This window comes from Trematomus bernacchii, unplaced genomic scaffold (genome assembly GCF_902827165.1).
Source record: "Trematomus bernacchii unplaced genomic scaffold, fTreBer1.1, whole genome shotgun sequence".
Lineage (NCBI taxonomy): Eukaryota > Metazoa > Chordata > Actinopteri > Perciformes > Nototheniidae > Trematomus > Trematomus bernacchii.
In genome coordinates, this window is record NW_022987564.1 from 388,461 (window position 1) to 414,596 (window position 26,136).

At 42.1% G+C, this 26,136-nt stretch overlaps 1 protein-coding gene, 2 long non-coding RNA genes and 6 other non-coding genes across 11 annotated transcripts in view; all 9 read right to left on the reverse strand.

Moving 5' to 3' along the window:
- Positions 1 to 26,136, reverse strand: part of LOC117478108 (tumor necrosis factor receptor superfamily member 14-like) — a 51,204-nt gene that overhangs the window by 13,513 nt on the left and 11,555 nt on the right. The window lies entirely within an intron of this gene.
- On the reverse strand, positions 2,670 to 20,455 carry LOC117478110. 3 transcript variants are annotated; one of them, XR_004555385.1, is made up of 8 exons: positions 20,375 to 20,455; positions 20,036 to 20,204; positions 15,375 to 15,502; positions 14,898 to 15,180; positions 7,784 to 7,835; positions 7,537 to 7,609; positions 3,027 to 3,091; positions 2,670 to 2,854 (listed from the first exon to the last, which is right to left on the reverse strand). It is a non-coding gene; the product is annotated as an uncharacterized LOC117478110 (long non-coding RNA). The 3 variants fall into 3 exon arrangements; XR_004555386.1 differs by lacking the exons at positions 20,036 to 20,204; positions 20,375 to 20,455 and adding an exon at positions 18,373 to 18,387; XR_004555384.1 differs by lacking the exons at positions 14,898 to 15,180; positions 15,375 to 15,502; positions 20,036 to 20,204; positions 20,375 to 20,455 and adding an exon at positions 8,012 to 8,116.
- On the reverse strand, positions 2,919 to 2,989 carry LOC117478479. Its single transcript, XR_004555443.1, has one exon. It is a non-coding gene; the product is annotated as a small nucleolar RNA SNORD99 (small nucleolar RNA).
- LOC117478525 lies at positions 7,370 to 7,500 on the reverse strand. Its single transcript, XR_004555488.1, has one exon. It is a non-coding gene; the product is annotated as a small nucleolar RNA SNORA44 (small nucleolar RNA).
- On the reverse strand, positions 8,454 to 8,574 carry LOC117478466. Its single transcript, XR_004555430.1, has one exon. It is a non-coding gene; the product is annotated as a small nucleolar RNA SNORA26 (small nucleolar RNA).
- LOC117478111 lies at positions 11,356 to 12,556 on the reverse strand. Its single transcript, XR_004555387.1, has 3 exons — positions 12,161 to 12,556; positions 11,882 to 11,952; positions 11,356 to 11,641 (listed from the first exon to the last, which is right to left on the reverse strand). It is a non-coding gene; the product is annotated as an uncharacterized LOC117478111 (long non-coding RNA).
- On the reverse strand, positions 11,385 to 11,461 carry LOC117478501. The gene has a single exon (XR_004555465.1). It is a non-coding gene; the product is annotated as a small nucleolar RNA SNORD83 (small nucleolar RNA).
- On the reverse strand, positions 12,023 to 12,090 carry LOC117478513. Its single transcript, XR_004555476.1, has one exon. It is a non-coding gene; the product is annotated as a small nucleolar RNA SNORD57 (small nucleolar RNA).
- LOC117478471 lies at positions 19,829 to 19,949 on the reverse strand. Its single transcript, XR_004555436.1, has one exon. It is a non-coding gene; the product is annotated as a small nucleolar RNA SNORA26 (small nucleolar RNA).

Here is a 26,136-nt window from a genome sequence, read left to right on the forward strand (position 1 = left end):
TTGTTATTGGCATGTATCAATACCCGCTTATTGTTCATGAATTTAGCAAATTTAATTTTTCCAATCTCTTTTTCAATTGCTTTGGTAAGTTTAATCGGGTGGTAATGCCCACCATCCTGATTGAATTCTATTACCACTTTCCACTCGTGTTCTATTTCTTTATTCAACATTGCTTGACTGTCATTTTGACTGACTCTTGATTTTTTGTTTTGCTTAGCCTCACCCGACCAATCCGACCAACTTCGAGCTCTTACTGAACTATCTCTTTCTCTCAAAGATCTTTTCTTCTTCGCAGCTTTGGCTATCATCCATTCCAAATTGTTTCTTTGGCTACCATCTGAGCTGGTTGACATGATGAAACACTCAATGTACAGTTTATGCAAATCCGCCAAAATAACAGTCCAATGCTACCGTTTCTGTATGTATCCGAATTTCCGATTCTCTGTGAACTTTCTGCCACGCGTCTCCAACTTCACTTCCTTCTTCCAGCCGCCGCGCACTGCTTCCCCGGCTGGCCTGATCCATGTAAAACAATGAAGCTCAACAGATAGAGTCATACAGGTTGAAGCTAAACTAACAACCAATCACATGACGGTGTTTTCCTCCTCAGAACATCGACTCAGCCAATCTGGAGCCGGTGAAATACCACGAGGCTGTTTTCAATAACGTATCAAGATTATTACCATCACCTGTTTGTCTCCTCTGTCCTCAGTGGGTTCCTCGAGGGTTCGGCTGTCTGTTATTGGTTATATTTTGAACACTAGATGGCGCAGTGGGGCAACAGCATAGCATTGATGTCCCTGGTACAGGTGTGTGATATGGGACTGGGAAGAATAAACTGTTTTCTGACCGTGTCGCCGAGCACAAAATATACAAAATAAAATGGTATTGAAAGCAAAAAACTTCGTCGTCAAAGGAGATCACACTCGTCCAACTAAATCACCCAGTTTAGCAAATCCCTCTGTGATATTGAGTGGCAATAGTCACCACATTTAAGACAGTGAATATATGGCAATCTACACTGAATTATATTTTAAAATGGAGAGCTGTGCAGACATGTGTGCAAAATGCAGAGAGCTTAGCATGAACATGGCTCACAGTATTAAAAACAAGATGTTGTTCACATGATGTGCATTAATGTAATGTTATTATGGGGTGGATACCAGTCACTGTCAGTGGGGGTCCTGGCCTTGTTGGTGAAATGAAGTCAATGTATTTAAACAATATGAAGACACTTGAGCTTTTGCTTTAGAATAAGCATTTTCAAACTGGTTTATAAATTGGGAAAGAAATATGTGGACAGTCATTAATACTTACCCTTATCTTATCATTCATTGCTTTAATAAAAAACAGATTTCATGGCTTCTTCTGCTTTCTTCTTCGACGCCAACTCCACTTAACTCGACCCAGACTCAAAGCATCCTGTGGTGAGTCTGTTGTTAAATTCAGGAAGGATATAAGTTCTATTTTTACCTGGAAATTGCATTAAATTCAGTTTGACCGTTTTGTAGGCACATTGAAGAATAAATGAGACTAAGGAAATAAAGTGATGTGCAGTAGAGCGATATTTATTTACTATGAGGGGGACATGTGCACCAGATGTAATAAAAATAACTGAATTATGCGCAAACATTTTGGTATTCGTGAAATGTTTTAAATTAAACCCGGAGGTTAAAATAGAAGCCCTGGAGCTATAGGAGCTGCACACGGCTCTTATACAAGGATGGGTTAAATGTACAGACGTGGCCAAAAGTTTTGAGAATGACACAAATACTGCAGCATGTTATGAAGAGTGATTTGCAATTTATTTCAACATCCCTCTTTGCTATGAAAATGAACTTAATCCTGAAAAAGGAGGGAGGTTCAATTGTTGTGAAGAAGGCTTCAGGGCGCCCAAGAAAGTCCAGCAAGCACCAGGACCGTCTCCTAAAGTTGATCAGGAGCAGGATCGGAGCACCAGCAGAGCACCGTTTGATCAGGAATAGCAGCCGGTGTGAGAGCATCTGCACACACAGTGAGGAGAAGACTTTGGAGGATGGCCTAGTTTCAAGAAGGGGAGCAAAGAAGCCCCTTCTCTCCAGGAAAAACATCAGACACTGATATTCCACAAAAGGTATACAGGGATTGGATAGTTGAGGGGTGGGGTAACGTCATTTTATCTGACGAATCCCCTTTCAGATTGTGTGGGAAGTCCAAAAGAAAGCTTGTCCGGAGAACAAAAGTTAACGCTACCATCACTCCTGTGTCATTCCAACAGTAAAGCATCCTGAAACCATTCATGTGTGGGGTTGCCACTGTATTTAAAACTATTTGGCATTGCAATGACAAAGTAGCAGGAAATCACTCTTAAAAAAGTTTAGTATTAGTCAAAGACCACATTACCTGTGCTTCAGTTTGATATTTAAGCTAGACATGATAGTGGGATATAAAGGACAATTTCAACCAGATTTTTCAAAAATAACACATGCATTTTTTCATTAAAAACAAGCCCTCAGTATGTGCTGTGTCTGGAAGTATTTTATCATTTGTAATGTTATGTATTAACTTTGTGAACTAAGCATCCAATGCTTGTTGCACCATAAGTGTTGTGAAACATTCATCACAAACTCTAAATGTCCTTCACATGTGTAAATACAAGAATATCAATAAAGGGATTCTCAAAATTGTTCTGTGTAAGATGTTTATTTCAACAATTGTTTCGGAGAGAAACCGTTCAGCTGTACAGTTTGTAAGAAATCCTTTACAGAGAACTCTGACGGTACTCGTATAGCACTTTGTCCAGTCGCTACGACTCAGAGCTTTACATCCTCCTGTCCTCCTTCACCATCTTGCTGCTGCCTTCAACGCACTGCACCTGAGAATACAAAGAAACTACATTTAGTGAAATTCAAACACTTTTTCTAAGGTCATTATTTAAGAGCTAATCTCAGTCCCATATCCGCGAGTTTCATCCAACAGTCCTCTTGTTTTAAATTCATCATAGATCAGGAAGTTATGAAATGATGCAGACAAATCTCCTTAAATACCTCATGTTACATGGAGCCTCTGCATCCCAAGGACATCGGATTAGATCTCATGGGCAGATTGATGCCTGCAGGAAGAGAACAGCATTAAAACTAGAGAATGCAATTCCTGAAGAAATTGCTAGTGGGAATGCTTTATGCTGAAAAGCTGACGCTAAATTGCTATGCTTAAATGTAATGTGTAAGAAGAAAGTGAAGAATTTAGATTGAAATGATACATGAACACTGGGGGCTTGAATGTGTGATGAGAAGAAAAGAAAGTAAAAAGGCTTGGAAAAGCAGCAGAATATTTGAAATGCAAACTTTTGAACTAACTTGATGGCGAATGATCTGTCGCCATGCCAATGGCATTTGATGACATCCCATAATACGCTTAGATGCGTTGATGGCTGTGTTACCAAACCTGTGAAGTTTAGGGCCATTTGGAGCATTTTCACTGAAGTTATGAGAAAACCGTGTTTCATGGCGGGCATTGTGTTGCCATGGCAACGGCATGTCCCGTAGATGTCTTCACGGCTGGACTGTTCGCACACATGTGAAGTTTGAGCACTTTTTGAACATTTTCATAGGAGTTATAGCAACATCATGTTTTATGGAGGGGGATGCGTTTCCATGGAAACGGCATATGGTGAGATCTCAGATTTGGCGTAGAGCTGTTGAGGCATGGACCGGTGATATACAAGTGAAGATTGGGGACGATTCGACCGTGTCGATTGGACTTACAGCGACATCGTGTTTCATGGCGAGTGGTCTGTCGCCATGGCAACGGCATTTGAAGAAATCTCAAAACTGTCCCGTAGATGTCTTCACGGCTGGACTGTTAGCACAGATGTGAAGTTTTAGCACTTTTTGACAATTTTCATAGGAGTTATAGCAATATCGTGTTTTATTGCAAGGGATGCGTTGCCATGGCAACAGCTTTTGAAGAAAACTCACTAATGGTATATAGACATGTTGAGGGCTGGACCATTAACTGTCATCTGAAGTCTGGTGGTGTTTGGACCATTTGCATAGGTATCACGACAACATTGTGTTTTATGGCGAGGGATGCGTTTCCATGGAAACGGCTTATGGTGAGATTTCAGATTTGGCGTAGAGCTGTTGAGGCATGGATCGGTGTGGCAGAGAGAAAGTTTGAGAGAGAGAGTGTGTGTATGAAATGAACAGTTATGCTGCGTTCACACCGGACGCGATGCGAATATTCGCATCGCTCTAAACGCTCGAGTTTCACCGCATCATTCAAACAAGACGCGCTGGCTCGGGAGCTACAACAAGATGAACATATTTTACCGTGATTAAATTGTAATACACGTTTCTAAATGATGCCGAAGTAACAACACACTGATACCGGTCAGTAAAAACCATGAATTAATTAATGCTTGACAAGTCTGCAGACAAGACGGCAGGCGAAAAACCTTTTAAAATGCTTGTTTTCTGAATGAAGATCGGGTCGACCAGGCTAAGCTAACATTGTATATGCTCATTCCACACTCATATCAACGGCCTACAGACATAAATAAACCAGCGACTGTATTCGCCATGACACAGACAGTCTGTGGTTTGTACTCGTTTAACTTTTGTCCAGTTTCTGAACAGATATGAGGAGCTGTGAGCTCTTTGTGCTAACTGCTAACTGCTGATGTGTGGTTGAACGTCAGTGACGGCACTGGCTGAGATCCTCACCGCTGATTGGCTTCCGCGAGAACGCGTCACGTGAATTTGACGCTCGAGTTGAAAAAAATTGAACTTGCACCGTTCAATCGCGTCCACCGCTTCATGCTCGCCGTCGGAGCTAATTCGCGTCTCTGCATTGACTTTACATCGCATCGCGTCCGGTGTGAAAGCAGCATTAGAACTGACTGCTGTCAGTTGGAGTGATGACATCATCGTGTTCCATTACACAGGTGTTTATAGTTGAGCTAACGAGCTATGAAAAGATCAAAGGTTTCATTGTTCTGAATGAGAGATGAACCTCTTACATGTGAACGTTTTGTGGAAGAACGATAACAGATATCTGAAATTTCAAAACGTGAAGCATGTCAAGGAAGTTGAGTATCTGAAGTTTAATTTTTGTGTACTTTCGGGTTAATAATGTGGCCTTTTTGGCAGTTTAACTAAAGGTGTGCGGCTGCTGCTGTGTGGAAATATCTGCCTGAAATTACAATGGGCTTTAATGGAGACATTTTGAACGTTTTTGTCACTTCATGCCCTCAAGAGGCATTTTGTTTAATTATTTTGCTTAATTATTTGTCATTTTTCAAGCTACGAGATGTTTTCCTACGTTTGTCATGAAAAAGTATGTCTCAGGAATGTAGAGTTTGGGAATTATGGCAGTTTAAAAAAAAAATATGAAGGGAAATTTCAAGATTTCCTACGCACTCTAACTTAACGAGCTGCGCAATGTTAAAGTTCAAATGTTAAAAATGTGATGTATTATGGGATGTATCTCTGGAAAAGGTGTAAGAACCCTGATAATTCCAAAGTCAAATTCAAGCACTTTTCAAGCATTTTCAAGGTGCATTTTCATGCTTTTCAAGCATCTTACAGCTGTTGTAAATTACATATTTATATACACATACTTATACTCAAATGATTATTTCCCTACCTCACATTAAATCAGATGTTCTTTATGCTATAAACAACCAAATGTGTGTTTCATAATAGCATTCTACATGAGGATGAAAAATTAAAAATGTTAGAAAAGAAAACTAAGTTTAATATTTCAAAATGAGTGACCCATCTGTACGTAGACTGGGCATCCCATATAACCTGGCTGAGCCAATATAAAACAATCAGCCAAATAACTTTTCAATATAGTATAGATTACTATTTTTGAGGTACTTTTAGGTTGGCAGTAAACACAAGTCAGAGGTAAGTGTACTTTGACTCCACTACATGTATTTAATAGCTTTAGTTACTTCACAGATGTGGATGAATGATGTGAAATATAATCAAGTGTTAAATCAGACTTTAGTTCCACCTGGAGTAAATTCACAAGCTACTCTGTAGTATACAAAGTCATTCAAACTAGCTGCACCTTTACCAGCTTTGAGAACACTTTCATGATCAATCATTATAAAACATATCATATACAATTATTAGGGATGCTCCGATCGCCAATTTTGGAGCCGATCGCCGGAATCAGTATCGGCCGATATCGCTCTCTTTTCCTCTCTCCCCCTCTCTCCTGACAGCCCGTCAGTATCTCCTGCAGCTCACTGATCCAGTAATGAGCGACCCGACAGTGAAGAATAAATATATTTATAACTAGTTTAGCTTGTTCCAGAGGTAGATAAAATAGCTAAGTGTGTTAGGTCTAACTCTTAATGTGTGTTCTGCTCCGCTCACCGGTCCGTCACAGCGGGTGGAGCTGCAGGATTTCTGCTTCACACACACGTTGCATTCCGCTATTTTATTGTCATTTTCGGACACTTAAAATACTGCCAGACTAGTGAAGCCATTTTGGCGAGCTTGTTTTGCCGCGCACAGAGAAAAGTGTCATGTATTTAACATGCAACGATAGCCTAATCTAAAATTCTCTACGATGGCGTACCTTTCGTGTGGTGTGTGGCTCGTCAGCGCAGACTCTCGCATCGTTATTGTTGCACACTTTGCAGGAGGCTACTCTTGGGCTTCGCTTGACCCTCGTCTTAGCCATGGCTTGTATTTGTCTTCTGCTAGCCAACGCTCGTTGAAACGGCAACCTCCTGGCATACTGTCATCTATCACTCTCATCAGAATGTCCAGGTCACACACGTAACAAAAACACTTGCCGGTCACGCGCATTGCGCGGGAAGGCCGGAGCGGAGCTGTTTTATGTAAAAGCGAAGCCATTAAGCGCGCTCCGACTTCTTTATTTTCTTTTAATCTAAAAAGCGAAGTAAAGCATTTACAATTTCAAGCACTTTATCCCAAATTCAAGCACCATTCCCAAAATTCAAGCACTTTTCAAACCTTGAAAACACCTCGTACAATTTCAAGCATTTTCAAGGATTTCCAGCACCCGTACGCACCCTGAATTATGGACGTTTTGATGCTTGAACGGAGTTTCTCCGAGTTTAGGAGGCCATCTGGAAAGTCCTTTGCTGTGATTTAATAAAAATCAGCCCTTTGAATTACTTTTTATTAATTTATCCAAAACTGCCAACAACTGACCAAAAATGTTCTGACGCCAACTTCTGGCTCACCATCAATCAAAATGAGAAGGAGAGTCGAGGAGTGAGGAGGGAGGAGAAGACAGACAAAATAATTGGACGGAATAATAAACTTTTCTTCCGTAGCATAACATATAGAAGAAATAAAGAACTGTTGTTGCGCAGTAAGCATTTCTGCATAATGACGTGAGGATCTGTTGGACAGTTGAGTGGCTGCTGATGGCATAAGAGGCCAGAACAGTCAAAGACCGACCTTTTATCTGGCATGCACTTGGAGAACCCTAGAGCTACAGACAAGCCCTGGTCCTTAGGATAGCATGCTGTGAATAAATCATTTTATACAAGATATTTGAAATTACCTTGAAGTGAGACATCCTCATGAAGTCACGGCAGCATCAGGATCAGTGCCTAGTGCTCAGCCATCATGGTCACCTTAAGAAAGATAAAGAAACTGTGAGTTTGAAACACCTATTATTTAAAGTGGCTTAGTTGTTAGCAAAAGTGGCTCAGTTATCTAAGTTGTCTCAATCAGATCTAATCAGTGAGGGCAAGTTTGTCATCACAGCCAAAAATAATCCATATTTAAGGTGTAGTTTAAAAACATACCTGCAGGTGATTTAGTCATCTTATTTCTCTCTGCATCAGCGTTATCAAACACCTGAAGAAAGAGAGACAGCAATTAGAGCAGAAATGCATTAACTTTGATTCAGTCTGAAGGGTCCTTCCCTTAGTGTGGCTCAGTTATCTAAGTTGTCTCAATCAGATCTAATCAGTGAGGGCAAGTTTGTCATCACAGTCACTTTTTATAGTTGAAATATAACTTGGATGTTCTACCTCAGACTGTGGGGGTGCATTGGGGGAGAGGGATCACTCTGGAGACCGTAGCCCTCTCCAGTCACCCTGCTCGGTTCCTGCTTGGTTCCTGCTTGGTTCCTGCTCGGTTCCTGCTCGGTTCCTGCTCGGTTCCTGCTCGGTTCCTGCCCCGCCCTGCCATTACTGTAGCCACTTTATTCCTCAGCAGGGAGGGAGGGGAGGGGGGGGGGGGTGTACCTCATGAAATGGGTTCACATTCTTCAGGAAGAACTCTGATGTCGCGACTACCCGGCCCGGCTTTGGAATATTCTTGCTCCAGCCACGCATGGTATCCCCCCGTCCCCTCCCAGTGGACCAGTGATGTGGGGGAGAGGGCGAGTCCTTAGCCCCGAGTACCTGAACAGGGCCTGGTTAGACTGCCGCATGGGAGATCAGACTAGCTCAAACCAAAGTCATTGCATTTGTTTGTTTCTCCCGACAGGATCCGCAGAGAGGACGGTGTTCCTTCACTACAGGTTTATGAGAGACTCAATTTGCCCCCCTGTGTTAATCACCAAGGACATTTATTAGTCCAGGGTGGGCAAATAGGGGGCATGGTGTGTTTTTACGTTTTAAATGCATGTGACGTGCACAGATGCCAACGTAGTAAAGATGAAATTAAACTCTGGCATGGCGACTATTGGAGGTTCGTACTTCAACCAAATGGCTCGATCTACTACGATCCTGGTCCCGTTCTCCTGTAGCAGCTCCGCGTCTCCACATTCTAAAACGCGGAGTCCCTCCACCTTGATTTTTTTTGTCATGGAAAGAAGCTACAGAACATAAAATGTAGTCATTGTTGCCAGATGTTTAGTAAAATACTAGCCATATAGGGCGCATGAGTAAAACACCTTGAGTACTTTACTCACCTCTACCTCCGTGAAGGCTGTGGAGTGGAAGGAGAAACCGTGGTTCGGGGCATTTTTGCCACGCAGATGGCTCACCTGGATCAACATGCCATCTGTTATGGGAACCAGATTGGACTCCCTCCAGAGGCAAACCTGGATCTCCCCCTCATCCTGCAAAAACAGAACGGGCTACATAAGTAGTGCTTAGTCACAGGTACAATGTGATTTAGGCAGACACTTCCCAGAGCATTTCAATTGCACTTGAGAGATAAATGTTTTGTTACAGAGTATAAATCAGTTGTTGGACATAATTTCCACTTCTCCCTACCTCTTTTAGTGTCACATTCCTGAGTGGGACTGGTAGTTCTGAGCCCATCTGATGTTTTATAATTGGCTCAATCTAAATGTTGCAGGTAAAGGGGATATATATATATATATTATGCACATGTCTCTGGAATTGTAACTTATACAATGTTTCTTTGGTGTAATAACATGTATGTTTCCGGGCAACCGGAAAGCCCGTGCATCATGCCAGCTACCAGGGTGGCCCACATTGACGTGACAGAATCGCCGCTCACTGTCACAGAACCCAGTAAGCACAACAGAATGAAACTGTTTTCTGTTGAGGTATGCTACTGGGTTCTCGCAGTGTGGTTTCACAATGGGAATGTGGCATCCATCTACCGCACAGTCTGTGTTGGGAAATCCCCCCCCCCCCTATAGGACTCTTGGTTGGATAGAGTCCACAGACAGGCAAGGACACTGTTTTGGAGCGCCACTTTACTGTGCTGTCTGTTCATGTAGAACGGGCCAATAGTCGTCATCACATCCTGTTTGGTAGAAAGGAATAAATGGCTTTTAATATCACCAGTCCAGATAATACATATTTTATGTTATATATATATATACACACACACTTCCACATGTCCCCTGGACAATCGGAAATGACTTTTAAAGTCTGAAGGACTGTACTGTGGGACCACTTCTTCCACAAATTGTTGGACCTTGGGAACGGATCTAAGGAAGGCAGACACAGCAGCAGATGAGCATAAATCATTAGACCTATTCAACATTCTTTAGTGTTTTGCAGTTGTTGCCATAACTGCTGCTGCTGTAGGCCTATATTATCTTCACTTGATTTCAGTTTTATTCTTGTTTATTGTATCTTTGTACTACTATCTTGCTTGCTTTCTATATCTTTAGTAAAGTAGCTTTTATCTTATCCCATTAGGAAAAAAGACTAATAGTGTCATAATTTTTGCACAATTTGTGATCTGTAGAGTAAAGTAATCAGTCCGGATAATCGATCATACTTTTTAATTTATACTGATGCAGCCAGTGGTAGGCCTAGATACATGTAGTAGCCTACAATGCATTTTGTCTTTTTACTTGTGTATTTTTTGTCTATCTTTTTGTTACCTGCCTAGGTACTACGGATGTAAATTAGCACGTTTGCTCAAAAGCATTTACATTTTTTATACTGCTGTTCATTAAAATGGTATGTCCCTATCAAATAAAAATATACGTAATTACCTCCGCAGACGGTATTCATCATGCCCTTCTCCATATAAATAAATAAGGGATTTCTATTGCATCCACAACGAAGAACGCCAACGCAATTTCTGCCATTGCAAACCGAGTCAAGCCGACTCAGAGCTGTCCGACTTCAGGCAAGCTTTTTGAGACCTCCCCCGGCTGCAATCGGCTATTCTCGTCTACTTTCGAGGCGAGCCGCAGCTCATCAACACATAACTTTAACACCACAGAACAGGTAAAAAGGAAACAGATCGTACCTTGGGGCCCAGCCCCTACTTTCGAGGGTAGGTGTCTCTCTCCATGATGACCCTCTTGATCTTAGCGACCACGCCGTGGTCATCAGAGCCACGCCTGCACACAGACAGTATTATCATTATTATAACCCTGGGCAGGTGAGGTAATTAGAGTCCTCATCAGCGTTTCCGCCATGGGGGCGTCTTGCCGTCATTTGACGCCCTTATTCAGCTCGGGACGCCCTGAACTCGAGCCGAGGGCGTCCAAACATTTTAATAATTCGAGAGAAGAGCGAGAGTTTTTATCGCTTGAAATAACAAATAGGAAAAAGGACATCCCTCTGTTGGAGAGGCAAAGGAGTCTGGTGGGATTCTTTTCGGAGTATTGAAGATTGTTTCCCCGACATCGGCGGTGCCTGCTACAGCACAACACGGAACGTGCGCGATTTGGACGCGATGAGCGGTGCTAGTGGAGCACGCGCGTGAACACCAGAGCCTCGCAGCGGCGAAACTGAGGCTCCGTGGTAAACTGTGGTAACATGAAGAGCCGCTTGGGAGCCGAAACAGCCGGCGCTTTAAGAGAGCCGAGCCAAATGATCCGGCTCACTAACGTAAAAAGACAGTATCTATAAGGGACGGCTCAAGTCAAAATTCAAGCACCCGCCCCCCCCCCCCGCTCTCGGGGTGGACGCCCTCTCAGCCCTGGTCTGGCGGAAACACTGGTCCTCATTAACGAGCAGCCATCAGACTAGGGTGATAGATGAGAGGTCCTCACGGCCCGGAGGCTGCGGCATCTATACATGTCATCATGTGGCTCACAGACAGACACGCACACAGAGACAGAGACACCTCTGCTCCGTTATCTTCGACCACAGCAACCTCCACGTCTTTTTCCCTGGGGTTTCCTCGGCTCCGTTCTGTGCAGCAGGGGCTTCCTCTGCCTCGACCTCCATCTCCTCGGCCGCTGGCTTTGTGTCTGCGTCTCCATTTTCTGCCTGTAAGACAGTAAAAAAGGTTAATAACTATATTCATGTTTACTCCAAGCCCTCAATGTATATACATCCTGCTCTATGTGGATGTAATGTCTGACTCACTTCAGTGATCGGGTCCATTATTTGGGACCAGCCAATGGTTCGGAGTCATGATAATTTAGCATGTCGTACACAGAGAGGACCATGTGAGGGTCAAATCTCAAATCAAAACATGCGTGTCCTGAAACTACAACCACTGCTTACCTCAGCTTCACCGTTGGTCTTGCCAGCGTCTTCTTTTCACGCTTCTTGCGTTTCCGCTTGATCTCAGTAGCCTAGGACAAAAAAATTATTAAATGGTTGCAAACTGGCTTGTTTGGTTCAACATTTCTACATCCTAATGCTGCGTCAGGCTCATTAAATCATTTTAAACCCCCACAGTAGGGTCAGGACAAAGCTTGTCATCATCCACAGCATTTACAGACTGAACTTTTTATAGGACACATTTGATCCATGGGTAAAGAGCTTCTTTTCTGCACTCACCTCTTTCACAGCTTCATGACATCCAGATTCTTGCGTGGCACGTCGCCCGTCTCATAGAAAGACAAGCGCTCTTCCACCTGTCCGCGCAGCTTGTCCCCGTACACACTTGCAAGCAAAGACATTCAATAATAAATCACAAATTGTTAAGATAACAGTAGTTTAGCAACCTAGTGGCTTTGCTCAGAATAAAGCTTATCACCACCAACCCGAAGGATGACTACTGTTGACGAAAAATGTGAACATCATTGTAATAATGCCACAGAGCGTGAAACTCAAAAGGAAATTCAACAAGGCCGTGCCACTTACACATTACTTATTTGAAATAAATTGGCTCAACGAGCTTTTAACATTACATTTAATTGTTGGAGATCAATTCCTCAATTAGCTTAATGTTAGTTCCTGTGTTTTTGTCCAACTAGTTCATCAGATGTTCTACCTCAGACTGTGGGGGTGCATTGGGGGAGCGGGATCACTCTGGGGGAGCGGGATCACTCTGGGGGAGCGGGATCACTCTGGGGGAGAGGGATCACTCTGGGGGAGAGGGATCACTCTGGGGGAGAGGGATCACTCTGGGGAGAGGGATCACTCTGGGGGAGAGGGATCACTCTGGGGGAGAGGGATCACTCTGGGGGAGAGGACGGTGTTCCTTCACTACAGGTTTATGAGAGATTCAATTTGCCCCTGTGTTAATCACCAAGGTGTGTTTTTACTTTTTAAATGCACGTGACGTGCAAAGATGAAATTAAACTCTGGCATGGCGACTATTGGAAGTTCGTACTTCAACCAAATGGCTCGATCTACTACGATCCTGGTCCCGTTCTCCTGTAGCAGCTCCGCGTCTCCACATTCTAAAACACGGAGTCCCTCCACCTTGATTTTTTTTGTCATGGAAAGAAGCTACAGAACATAAACATACAATTTAGTCATTGTTTCCAGATGTTTAGTAAAATACTAGCCATATAGGGCGCATGAGTAAAACACCTTGAGTACTTTACTCACCTCTACCTCCGTGAAGGCTGTGGCGTGGAAGGAGAAACCGTGGTTCGGGGCATTTTTGCCACGCAGATGGCTCACCTGGATCAACATGCCATCTGTTATGGGAACCAGATTGGACTCCCTCCAGAGGCAAACCTGGATCTCCCCCTCATCCTGCAAAAACAGAACGGGCTAAAGTAGTGCTTAGTCACAGGTACAATGTGATTTAGGCAGACACTTCCCAGAGCATTTCAATTGCACTTGAGTGATAAATGTTTTGTTACAGAGTATAAATCAGTTGTTGGACATAATTTCCACTTCTCCCTACCTCTTTTAGTGTCACATTCCTGAGTGGGACTGGTAGTTCTGAGCCCATCTGATGTTTTATAATTGGCTCAATCTAAATGTTGCAGGTAAAGGGGGAAAATATATATATATATATATATTATGCACATGTCTCTGGAATTGTAACTTATACAATGTTTCTTTGGTGTAATAACATGCATGTTTCTATGTAAACTTAATACACTATATTCTAGTTGAGTATGTAGGCCTCAGTGCTTTGTGTGCAATTACAACTTGACCTTTTGTTTTTGTTTCACAGTTGTCTGTGCAACATAGGATGATATTTTCAAAGCACTTCATGGTAAGTTACATTATATCAATGTTTTAAAATTGTTGATGTATGATGTTACTTGCTTAAAACATTGTAAATCTGAGTATAACGTACCTCGTTGATGAACCCTTGAACTGTCACCAATTGCTCAATCCCTGTGGTCAGATCCAGAATTGGCACCAGGGTGGAGGGAGGTGTCAGGAGGGCCTTGCCTTCCTCCTCCAAATGGCCTGGAGCGGGGCACACATGTATATGGCTGTGTTCTTTCTGCTGAGCATGGATTTGGTATGACCAAATTTGCTCATGCCATAATTCCTTACAATGTAAGTTTGGCCCTCGTTTATTTGCTGGAGCAAATCTTCAAATAAAACACATTTCTGTACAGTCTGCCCGTCTGTGACCGCAGCTGTTCGGTTTCGATAAACCTGTGTGGCCTTGGCACCCTCTCCATCGAACTCCCACCTTTGTACTTTTGTGGTGTCTTTCACCGCCAGAACCTTCACCTTAATTTGTGGGAGCCTTTCTTAAGGCTTAGTGGCCGTTCTAAAGGTTTTGGACAGAGACATTCTGAAAAAAACTCAAGATAATAAGCAACGTATTAATGATTTCATAAAATACCAGAGACACCGTACTATTATTTCATGACATTTAGGTTGAGATTTTAGTTGTTCAATTAAAATATACATATGGGACGTGCATTAAATGCATAGTAAAACTGTTTATCATCCTGATAATCAACTACTCTAGTATAATATTGTAAGCCAACATTCAGGTACGATAGGGGCGCAGTGCATATTTCACGTTGGCTTATAGCCTGCTATTAAACGTAACAAAGGAAGTACTTCCGTATCCGGCATATCTACGCCCACGCGACGAGGAAAGCGCTATGATAGTTATGCGTTATGTTAGGAACGGCTTTCCTCAGTTGTTCAGGGTTACATGGAGGTTGTCAGCACAGGAAATCAGTGGATTGACAGATTGATACATCATTACAACTGAGGACACCCATAAGAAATTATTGAGTGAACTTTTTTTACACAAATTGTCTTCGAGTCAAGTTGCATTATTATTGTTGGAGGTCAGTGCCTCAATTAGTTTAATGTTAGTTCCTGTGTTTTAGTCCAACTAGTTCATCAGATGTTCTACCTCAGACTGTGGGGGTGCATTGGGGGAGAGGGATCACTCTGGAGGAGACCTTAGCCCTCTCCAGTCACCCTGCTCGGTTCCTGCCCCGCCCTGCCATCACTGTAGCCACTTTATTCCCCAGCAGGGAGGGGGGGGTGCCCCAGTACCTGAACAGGGCCTTGTTATGGCGCAGTTCCACTACAGCGCGGAGCTCGCTTTAAGCGTGCCGTGTCGTGCCCGTTTTTGGTTGCGCTTCCACTAGGCCTAGTTCCGGCCCGGCCTAGTGGAAAAAGCGAGCTCCAACCTGAAGAAGAAAAGGGCATTAGCTTCAATGATCAACAGAGCTTTGGGGGAGGTACCATGAGAAATGGATTACTCAGGAGGACCATCAGGACCGGAAGTATCAACACAGAGATTCAGGGGATTGACAGATTTGGTAAACACATCATTGGTCCTAGAGTAATTTATATACAGTGAACACATTGCACTTTAACTCACCACTTCTCAGATTAAATCTGGGGCCACTTGGGCCATCTTGCAGCGCAGGTACTCCTGCAGCCCGAGTGGATATTCAGCCAGAGCCACCACGCGAGTGGAGAATCTCTCAATGGGTGAGATGTCCATACCTGAAGGATAGATTAAGAAAATGTGTTAAGCAGAGGTTTACTACCATTGCATGAACCATGTTGTGCAGTGGGTTGAACTAGGGCTGTGCAATTAATCATATTTTAATCGCAATTACGATTTTGTCCTGCCACAATTACAAAAAAACGATTATTTTGCTTTGCTAGGTTGTGACCGTGCACTGCAACATATTTGATCTAATTTATTTTTATTTATCATATTTATGTTTAGTGGCTTGTGGAAGTGCGCTCAAATATTTGTTGATCTTGTTTATTGGTATTTAACATTTATTTTGGTTTTTCAGTTGAACTATACGTTCAGGGTAAACAGTTAAAAAGATACAGTTCAAATTATTATTTGTATTTGTTTTAAAGGGCCATGTCATGCTTTTCCGGTTATTACCCGTCCCCTTGTGTGTTGAAGGTTTGTATGCATGTAAACGGTCTGCAGAGTCACAAACCCTCAAAGAACACCCTGTAGCGAGTAAAACTCTAACACAGTCTATGCTGCCCCAAAACGCCTCGTTGGAGATTTCTCATTTTCCATCGTTTACTTCCTGGGTACTGTGACGTGTGAATAGACCCTCTGCCAGCATTTCACGAAACAAAGCTTCACAAACCTTTCAGCGATTCATGCCGGATATGTACAGCGTAGGGCACTGAAGAACGATGCTGTTCCTACTTTGTTTGGACCAGCGGGAGATTCGGGTACACAACCTGTAAGTATTCATTGTTGTTTGTGTATTTATGATGTTTAAAACAAACAAGGTATCTACCACGACTGTTGAAATGGGTAAACGTTTTTCAGGCTGCCAAGCCATTGACACAGTGCTAACTGGGCTAACTAAGTTGCTAGCGTTTCCATATATCAACTCGAATGTCAGCAGATGGCCTTACATGTATCTCATAGCAGGAGAATGTCTGCATTCACACACGAAATACTCAGACAGTATACTCCGGGTGATTTACCGTACGGTCAGTCGCGAAACTTAATTACATTATAGTTGGCGTTCCTAGCGTGTATGCTACCGAGCTAAAAAAGAAGGCTACCAAGAGCTAGACATGAGTTTGCCAGGGAAAACATTGTTTTTATGCCAGCTACAATGAATGACCGAACGTAGCAGACTACCCGTATAAGATTGCAATTGTAAACATGTTCTTGCTAGCCCAATATGAACCACTAGCTGTTGTCAGGGATGCAAAAGGTGACAAGGATCCGAGCCCCCCCAACCCCACGGAATATCGGCTTTAAAATGAGGAATAACAGGATGTTAGCAGTCAGAACAACTAAAGCAGCAGTGTTAATAATAACAGAAACACCAAAGAGTCGCATCTAATAGAAATATATAAAAGCATTTATTTTAATTGTGTAGCAGTCAGTTTATAATTTTGGCAGCACTGTTGAGCATTTTGAAAATGTATTTTCATGCCTCTGTGCAAGGCTTAGTCTTTCTATCTTTATAGCCAGTGGTGTAAAGTAACTAAGTTCATAAACTCAACAAGTACTATACTTGGGTACAATTTTGAGATACTTGTACTTTATGTATTTCAATGTTTTGCTACTTTGTTCTTCTACTCCTCTACAGTTCAGAGGTAAAAGGTGTACTTTGACTCCACTACATGTATTTAATACCTTTAGTTACTTTACAGATGTGGATGAATGATGTGAAATATAATCAAGTGTTAAATCAGACTTCAGTTCCACCTGGAGTAAATTCACAAGCTACCCTGCAGTATACAAAGTCATTCAAACTAGCTGCACCTTTACCAGCTTTGAGAACACTTTCATGATCAATCATTATAAAACATATCATATATATTATTCTGAAATGGACCAATCTGCACAATGACTACTTTTACTGTCGCTACTTTAACTATATTTTGATGAGAATACTTTTGTACTTTTATTTGAGGAACATTTTGATTGCAGGATTGTTCCTACACTCTGGTACTTCTACTCAAACCTGAGTACTTAGATCTTGTACTTGAGTACAAGATCTGAGTGCTTCTACTTTTACTCTAGTACAAGATCTATACTTATACCACCTCCGTTTATAGCCTATGAAAAAAAACTATTAGAAAACGAAGGCTAAAGCTAACGTTAGCAGATAGTGACAATGTATGCTAGTTAGCTAGCTCAACGATAATATTGCGACAGAAAAACTTTTCAGTGCACATCACGCTCTGCCGCTCCGACAGGGAGCTCTGCTCTGAACACCTGAACGGCCCGTTCTAACAGCTGTTCACCAGCGGTCCAGTCTGTGCCACAGTGACTCCGGACCACACAGTTAATATTAACGAACGCACCGTAGGTAATGTAGCTGCTGAAGCTAGACCCTCATCCCGGAGCAGCAGAGCCTTATTATACATCCATGAGCAGAGCCGACAGGAAGACTCGAGCACACAGCTCCCGCTTCATTATAATATATAAAAAAAGAACACCATGCGTGTCATGATGGCACATAACAGCTCGCGGCCGCAGATTACTCCGGGTCCCAGACCCCCCCCCCATACCCTGAAAATATTTTTATTGCAGATCTACACTTATCACACAAACGACCTATTTTGGATTCAAAACGGCGAATTTTGCCGAAAGGTGACAAGTTTGCATCCCTGTGTTGTTCATAGTAGGTTGGCATATTACACTGAACTAGCACACGTAGGTTAGCATATGAATCTAGCTGGCAAGCTAACGAACCTAAAACAACTACGTTTCTCTAATATTTTGTGATTTGCATTTGATTTCGTTAGGAATGTGTCCCAGAAAGTGTTGCTTTTATGAAATTGACTGTTTTCATCGGATACAAAATTAATTTTATGAATGTTATGTTTATCTTTGTTAGAGTACATCTCAGCAGGACCCCGGTACCCACCACCGCTCCAGTACAGTCGGACCCAACACCCTCAAAGGAGGAACTGGTTGCCCGCCATGTCTCCCGTTTCAGTCCAGGGGAGGTCGGAAGCCAACATACTGTCCAGCCAGATCAGGAAACTCCTGGCGTATCCGGCGGACAACACATGACCATTCTGATGCCTCGTCCTAAAAAGCCCCGGCACCAGTTTACAAACCTGCGATAGGCAAGATGCCGAAAACGCCTATAAGGGGAGGAATGGATGATTTACAGGGTGTGTGTGTGTGTGTGTATATATATATATATATATCTTAATAGCCTTTCTTCCCTGAATTATTTGCTCCTATAACATATCATTCATATATAGCAAACCATGATTTGATTTTTCATCAAACACAGTAGTAGTTAATTATAGGTAAGAATAACTTACTCTTCTTCCGTTCTACGCCTCAAAGGTCCATAATCTAATCTGTAAATAGTATGGAGGTTCTGCAGGGTGTATGGTTGAGACAGTTTGGCTCTAGTCCTGGGTGGTGTACCATGCACATAATGGGTGCTGGGACTTGGTTCATTCGTGTTACAACCTATAGGAAGGTAAGATATTTGTAACATAACACGTTTAGCAATTAAACCAACTATGGCAAGGTTTACAAAATAAACATTCAATTACTAAGGAAGAAATAAAAAGTCTATTGACTTGACAAATATGTATGGTGTATATCTTGGCATATAATGTTGTGTGCTACTGTTGGTGTTTTCAGCTAGCTGGCTACATAATGTTGTAACTGTCAGCTCGGCTACCTTTTCTTATTTCTTTGCAACAGACGGGTTCCACTTCGGTAGGCATCATGGCGCAGTTTCCAAAAGTGCACCTAAATAACAACAGTTGTAGGTACAGTTCGGTTAGTTAGCGGACAAACTTGTTACTTTGATGTAGATACATGATGCAGTTCTATCATCTGAAATGTAAGAGCGATACTAAATAAAAACGTTCCACTGTGAAACCGTCTGCTCTAGTTTGGGACGGTGGATCAGGTCTATCACGTTGGTCTGTCTCACTTTCAGGATCGGACTCCGGTTCAAACATATACGGCTGTACCGACGCCATTGTAAAACTGATGTTCCGCTCGGAGCCGAAAATTGCACTGTGTTAGACATGGGCGGAGCCCAGTCTCTGGTGGTTGACCAATCGGAGCACACTGGGCTCACAGGAGGGGGGGGCAGGAGCTCCAACAAGCCGTTTAGGACAGAGTGAATACACATACTATACAAAGATGCTGTATGAGAAACCAATGTGAGTTTGGAAAATTGCACAATATAAATCTATTTTAGTATACCTCAACAATGGAAATATGATCAGTAGAAATGGCCATGACATGGGAACTTTAAGCAGAGGTTTACTACCATTGCATGAACCATGTTGTGCAGTAGGTTGAACACAACCAAAGAGATTTCACTGATAAGTCATTGCATTTGTGTTTGTTTCTCCCGACAGGATCCGCAGAGCGGACGGTGTGCCTTTACTACAGGTTTATGAGAGATTTTATTTGCCCCCCTGTGTTAATCACCAAGGACATTTATTAGTCCAGGGTGGGCAAATAGGGGCATGGTGTGTGTTTAAGTTTTAAATGCATGTGACGTGCACAGATGCCAACGTAGTAAAGATTAAATGAAGTTTGCGTACCCATGGAGGAACAGGATGCTTCCAGGATGGCCTGAGCCTTGGTGCCGTCCATCACCACGGCCTCCATGCTCTGCGGACGATTCTGACCAGCTCTGGGAAGTGGTATCCAGCTGTGCCTTGGAGGCAGCCAGGCCGGTGAGACCCTTCACCAGCGAGTGGAAGTGCAGACCTACAGGACAGACAACAGATTAGATGTGTTGAGTTCAGTGGAAGAGTGGCAGAACAGCATGTGACCAGCGCCTGTTCAGATTTTCAGTATGAACCTTCATGAGTTTCAGGGTTAAAAAAAAATGACATCACAACAGGAGTAAAAAACTGAGACAGGAAAATGATCCTCACTTCTGCTCATCTCTGCCACCACCTCTCCAGTCTGGATGGACACGGTAAACTCTTCTTGTAAAGATTCTCCGACCTTGGAATCTGAAACCCCCAACACGGCTTTCTTCTTCGCAGAGAGGGGCAGGTTTGTCTCTAGGAACAACTTCAGGTCACCATGAACCACACCTGCAAGGGAAGGAGGAAGATTACTTATTGGTCTGTAGAGACTTGGTTCAAATTACTCTTGAAACCTGCAGAAGAGCCATTTGAAAGATGCAACACATCATACATGGATCTGCCAGAAGAATCCTTTATTGTTCAGTTTATGATGGGCTACTGCTAATATGTGAAGGTTAACAATTGATTTGGTTTAAACCAGGGGCGTCGCCTGGACCTGGAAACATTCGGGGCTTAGCCCACAGTGGCGGTGTAGGTACCAGAATCTGTTCGGGGTTCGTTATGCTTACCAATGACGTCACGTATTGGCTGTACAGCAAACAAAGAGGACATTTTACACGGCCAAATTCTGCAAATAATATTAAAAAAAATAAAACAATCGACAGTACTGTAAACATATGTAAATAACCCAATTTGTGTTCTGTGAAACTGAAAAGGATATTACATTGTTTTTTGTTACTTTTGTTGCAGTTGTACGTCTTAAATGTAATTTAGGTTAACTTCCTGTGCTTTTATTTTGAAGGCGAGTTTAGGCTGTTGACAGGAAGTTGTTGCTATGGAAACAACATGACGGAGAAAAAAGTAATATCTTCTACATATAAAGACGTAGAAAGTAAAGAATAACGTGGCCTACAAGATCTGTTACAATGAAGGCTCGATAATCAGCTTGCGGCATATAGGTGTGTCGTGTGTGTGTAACAGGGTTATCAAGGTTGGTATAAAATCCTTGATAAATCGGAGAATTACGCCATCTGGTGTCACAAACAAACGTGTGCCTGCATTAGCTTTGTTAGGCATAAAGTGCCTCTGGATGCTTCTCTAAATCGAGCTTGTACCACTCATAACAGCAGCGCCATCATAACTTTGAGCAACACATTTAAGATGTCCTATTCCATGTTTGTCAAGTAGCTGCTCTATTGTGTCAGTAATGGTTTTAGCATCAAATGCTGCAAGCTGAGAAAGTCCAAGGAACCTTTCTTTCACTGAGCCTTCTGGATTTACATATCGCACACAATGCAAGCTGCTCTGTGTGATTATCCCTTGCTTCATCCACCATTACCGAGTACATTTTTGCCTCTTTAATCTCAGAGATTATCCTTGCCATTACAACGTCAGCGGTGCTTTCAATCATATCATTCTGTGATGAGGGTGAGAGATAGGTCACACATGAAGGTGGCTTATATGTTTGCAGAAAATGATCAAAGTTTTCAAGAAGCTTCATGCATTCCATAAAATTACCCTTGTCATCACTCTCTCCTGCTTCGTCGTGCCCTCTAAAAGCAATCCCTTGCTTCCCAAGAAAGGCCGTCACTGCTGCTACGCGTTTCAGATCCTCCCTACGATCCTGAATCTCACTGACATTTGCAGCATGTAGCTGCTCTGTGATGTCCCCATGGACGTGGGTGGCTTTAAAGCTCTTCCAAAGAATAGTTGAGGCCTTGTGGATCAGTCAATCAGTTTCCAGCTCTGTCAAATAAATGAATTTCAAGATACACAAATTTGTCTTCATTAAAATGAGTGTCACCACTGTCACAAAATATAATACTAACCAATTGAAAATAGTTAAATTTACATTGGAAACCTCTTGTAGATATCACTGTTAGAGTAGTTATCTGCCAATAGGACAGAATCATTCCTATACAAATGCAGTTTGAGTAATTCACTTAACACTTTAATATAGTAATTTTCACTTACTCTAATAGTCATCTTTCTGCATTCAAAACTAAGGAAAGCTGTACAATTTGACATGATAATGAGGAAAAAAGGCCTCCGACAATGCAGATCATTTTTTTATCATGAATTTTAAGATGGGTCAAGGCTTAATATTTGGGAGTATAGTGTCCCTTGCCCCCCTTTCAGGAGCCACACTGGATTAGCTTTGATCTGAAATCTCTGTATATAAAAAGCTTGTTAGCTGGCTGTCCATCTCATAATGTTCACACAGAAACTAGCTGTCAATAGGAATATCATTCAGAAGAATTATAATTTCATGCAAAAATCTGTCACAAAAAGAGGTTGCACATTTAAATTCAGGTGTTGTTATGGCAACGTCAGTGGCCAAACAGCCACATTTACTGCTGCAAATACGTTCAAACATGCTGTCGACACAAAGCAGTGGCAACTATGCCACCATTTCAGCTGACTTTTTCAGAAATACTGTCACATAACATCCATATATTTCAGTGCTAGGTTGATGCTTAGCTAAGCTAACTATGAAACACTTTCACTGACAGGACTCAGGATCAACTGTGTACTGTAAGGTAGCTTCTATCTTCATGCAAGTCAACATTTCCCAGAGAGCTTTCTTTTAAATCACCAGGTAACGCTAAAAAAACACAACATTTAGATTGTATGACCAAGTGTTTATTTAATATCTCTGGCTAGCTATAGCTACTTGCTAACGGTTTAGCTTACCCCCGCGATTCAAAGTAACGTCAACGTAGCTGTAATTTATGCTTTGCTTACATGTTCGCTTACTGGTGGTGTCTTTCCTCTGTTGCATTCACTGAACACGGGAAATTACAATTATGCCGTCCTCTAGGTAAAGTACGGTTAATGTATTATTGAAGGAGAATTTGTCCGGGGCTAAAGAAAAAACATCCGGAAAATAGCTGAAAATGTCAGAACACATGCATTCAAAAGGCTTTCCTCAGTTGTGCAGGGTTACATGGAGGTTGTCAGCACAGGAAATCAGTGGATTGACAGATTGATACATTACAACTGAGGACACAAATGCAGCCAAAAAAAGGAAATGATCTTGCCTTCAGAAATTGCACTGATGTTCTCCAGAGCACCCTGCACCGATTTGAAGGGGAAGAAGGCAGCGAGGCTCACCACCATGCTGTTAAACTTGGCAATGCTCAGCACACTGGCTTCAACCTGGAAAAAAACAAAGATAATGTTACTACCTGTGATCCAGTCAGAAAATATCAATTGTAACATTAAAAGGCGCGGAGGAAAGACAAACCTGAAGCAGCAGCATGCCGAACACGTGGTTCTCATGTGATGTGTTAAGCTAACCTTAAATTTAGCAATTATACCCTAGCATCATCATATCTTCAGGTGTTTCATTGCATAATAAGGCAACGCAATGTTTGATAAAATACAACTACATTAACATGCCATTATAGCTATTAACTTAAGCTAACTGCACCACGTGATAACAGCTACTAAGCTACATAAGCTAACGTTAGCTCGTTGGTTTCAGCACATGTCAGCCAGTAATTGACATGATAAAATACTTAATATTTTCAGTTCACTATAAGCTAAATAAAGCAACTACACACTTTTGTGACATTAAATAAGATTATTTTAAGTTTACCGGAGGTTATGCTCTTCTTTGTCCTTTGGAAGGCTTGAAGCAGAAAGAGACTGAAGGAGGGTCCTGTCCGTTTATATAGAATATAATCTGATGAACGTAAAACAATGAAGCTCAACAGATAGAGTCATACAGGTTGAAGCTAAACTAACAACCAATCACATGACGGTGTTTTCCTCCTCAGAACATCGACTCAGCCAATGTGGAGCCGGTGAAATACCACGAGGCTGTTTTCAATAACGTATCAAGATTATTACCATCACCTGTGTGTCTCCTCTGTCCTCAGTGGGTTCCTCGAGGGTTCGGTTGTCTGTTATTGGTTATATTTTGAACACTAGATGGCGCAGTGGGGCAACAGCATAGCATCGATGTCCCTGGTACAGGTGTGTGATATGGGACTGGGAAGAATAAACTGTTTTCTGACCGTGTCGCCGAGCACAAAATATACAAAATAAAATGGTATTGAAAGCAAAAAACTTCGTCGTCAAAGGAGATCACACTCGTCCTACTAAATCACCCAGTTTAGCAAATCCCTCTGTGATATTGAGTGGCAATAGTCACCACATTTAAGACAGTGAATATATGGCAATCTACACTGAATTATATTTTAAAATGGAGAGCTGTGCAGACATGTGTGCAAAATGCAGAGAGCTTAGCATGAACATGGCTCACACAAGATGTTGTTCACATGATGTGCATTAATGTAATGTTATTATGGGGTGGATACCAGTCACTGTCAGTGGGGGTCCTGGCCTTGTTGGTGAAATGAAGTCCATTTATTGAACCAATATGAAGACACTTGAGCTTTTGCCTTAGAATAATAAGCATTTTCAAACTGGTTTATAAATTGGGAAAGAAATATTTGGACAGTTATTAATACTTACCCTTATCTTATCATTCATTGCTTTTATAAAAAACAGATTTCATGTCTTCTTCTGCTTTCTTCTTAGACGCCAACTCCACTGAATTCGACCCAGACTCAAAGCATCCTGTGGTGAGTCTGTTGTTAAATTCAGGAGTGAAATACGTTTTTGTTTTTACCTGGAAAGTGCATTAAATTCAGATTACCATTCTGATCTCACCGCTGCCTCCTTCCTTCAGTTTGACAGTTTTGTAGCTAGGCAAAAGTAATAACTAAGTGGCTCGGGAAACCAAACATCAACATTTTGGGTCCATGGCCAGGAAACTGCCCAGACCTGAATCCCTTTTGAGAACTTGTGGTCAATCCTCAAGTGGCGGGTGGACAAACAAAAACACACCAATTCTGACAAACTCCAAGCATTGATAGTGCAAGAATGGGCTGCCATCAGTCAGGATGTGGCCCAGAAGTTAATTGCCAGCATGTCAGGGCGAATTACAGAGGTCTTGAAAATGAAGGGTCAACACTGCAAATATTGCCTCTTTGCATACATTTCATGTTATTGTCAATAAAAGACTTTGACACTTGTGAACTGCTTGTGAATATACTTCAGTATACCGTAGTAACATCTGACAAAAAGATCTACAAACACTGAAGCGGCCAACTTTGTGAAAACCAAATCTTGTGTCATTCTCAACACTTTTGACCACGGCTGTAGAGTTTAAATGTAGTATATTTGGTCAAATACCACATGACTTCTGACCCAAACATTAGTCACTGGTTCCTCAGTTTGCAGCTGCCACATTAGTGAAATAAATTAGAATAACAAGTAGAAAGGTGGACATCTCCTGATGCAATGAATAAAACCAACCTATTTAAATCGCACATCCTCAAATGAAATGTGACATGAATATGAACCATGAAGTGGACAAGCCCTCAGCTAGCTGCTGGGTCTAAACTGTACATTATTGTTAGGACATGTACTTTGTTTTTGATCATTGACTTGGAAACAAGCATTAGGAGGCTTGACAAACCTTTATTGCTCATGCTGAACCAAAAAGTGCTGTGGCATCTTATTGTATGAGAGCAACAGTTAGGTGTTGCACTAGTAGCTGCAAACCACTCTTATAAAATACTAGGCGGGGTTAATTGTCAGGCTAAGTTTAGTATTATGCATACCCCATTACTGATGTCTGAAATATTACTGGTGCTTCAGTTAACTTTGAAGCTAGGCTATGATAGTCTCAAAATCATAACCATGAATTTAAAACAAGCCCTCAGATGGGTCTTAACCCAGGTGCTGTGACTGGAAGTATTGTATTAAATAACTTGTGAAAATAAGTGTTGGATGCTTGTTGCACCATAAGTGTTTTGCAATTGTATTCCCGAGGGTTACTGTTAAGGTTTACAAGGCACCATAAGAGGCAA